The following is a 1862-nucleotide window of genomic DNA, read 5'->3' as shown; positions in this document are numbered from 1 at the left end:
GGCGATCCGGGCCGCGCGTCCTGGGACCGCAGGATCGTGCACAATTACACATCGCGATTGCCGCGCGACCCCATTGATTTCAATGGGGTTATATCTGCACGGCAATCGCAGAAAAAAAGATACCTCTATCTTTTTTCGCGACGCATGATGCACGGCTGTTTTAGCCGCAATCGTGTTCAGTTGCACGGGCGGAATCATGGTGGGAAACCATGCGAACCGCCTGGCGCGACTCGGGTGCCATTAGAAAATAATGGCACCACCAGCGTGATCGGCGGTGGTGGGCGCTTCCGTGACCGCACGGCAATCCACACGTTATCGTACGCAATTGCCGCGCATTCACGGATAGCCCAGGTGTGAACCTGGCCTAAATATTGGGTTAAATGGTAGGTATGGTAGAACATAGGGGATTCGGAGTGAGTGCTTAGACTGGTAACTAAATTAAAATTATATATTCAGGAGAGACTGAACTTCATACAGTATTGTGCAGTATATCCTCAAAGAAAGAGAGTAAAGGGGAGGGGGGCATAGCTGAAACCTGAAAGGCAGTGAGTAAGTTTCAGAAGGGCAACTGAGATCAAGAACAAGGTGACATGACCTCAACTAAAGAACTGTTTAAAGCTGAAGGTTTAATCTTCGTATATATTTTAATAAGAACTGCAAATTGTTGTCACATGGCTTCAATCCTCCGAAATGTTCTTTTTTTAAAGCTAATGTGTGATACATAAAAACAAGCATCGGCGTTTCAGCCCAAACGGGCCTTAGTCATGGCTGTCTCCTTGTGCAGTAAGACTGCCTGAAATACCCATTGACAAAGAAAACATTACAATATTTTGCTAGACAAAAAGGTCATCTCTGTATAGTTATTGTAGGGTACTGCACCATGGACATCACCAGCGCTCCTCACACCGCGTGACTGAATGAGTCTAATAAACTTTGAATTGTAAATCCTCAGGGCATTGTATTAGTAATTGGCTTAATTTGTAACCTTAGGGGATCCTTTCAGTTAGTTCTCTGAAAACAATAGACCGATAATGGGCAAACATCCCTTCCTGCCTGAATAATAACTTCACTGATGTCTTTATGACCGCCTCACTCTTCACTCCTTCACCACTTCAATTTTTTAGCGATTGCAGGGATCCCAACCTGAAAAAAAGCAATTTCAGGGAGGTGCCCTTCTCATTTTAGGGATTGCTCGATCGAGCCGAGTAAACCTTTCCGGGAGAAAGTGTTTATCTCCCAGGCGGCCGGGAGAGTTGGGATGTCTGCGATTACAGTATTCCTGTATTAGGCCATGTCAACATTAGATGTGCCCAGCATGTTCACCTTCAAGTGTTCTTTATTTTATTGTTTATCCGATTAACCGATTAATCGAACCTAATAATCGGCTAACTAATCGATTTTGAAAATAATCGTTAGCTGCAGCTCTAATGTAAACCCTAACAATGGACTTCTCTTATTTGCTCTCTTTGGTCTGTTTAGCATAACATCGAAGGCGTTCTGTTAGGTCTGTTCAGTAAGTGCAAAAAAAAAAAATCTGTTAATCCTGCCAGAAATCCAGTCAGCTCCTCACTTCCTGGGCTCTCCACCAGTGCTACCCTGAGTTATCTGGCAGTATTATCAGCCCTACGCAGCTCATCTATATGAAAACAGAGCACCCCCCATGTTATGCAGACAGGGAGAGGTGTAGGTGCCAAAAACTTTTATTTTTAGTTTTGGGTAGACTAGGGAAGGATTAGAGCCCTGTCTTGTTTTAACTGTTATCCGGACTGTGTTAGAGATATTTCACTCGTTTTCTTTCCTACTGAAAACAGATTTACAAGACAGGAAGTGTGGGGGGGGGGGGGGGTATTACAAAAACGTGT

Source organism: Nanorana parkeri, unplaced genomic scaffold (assembly GCF_000935625.1).
Source record: "Nanorana parkeri isolate BGI_ZX_2015 unplaced genomic scaffold, ASM93562v1 scaffold475, whole genome shotgun sequence".
NCBI lineage: Eukaryota > Metazoa > Chordata > Amphibia > Anura > Dicroglossidae > Nanorana > Nanorana parkeri.
Note: the sequence above shows the minus strand (reverse complement) of the source record.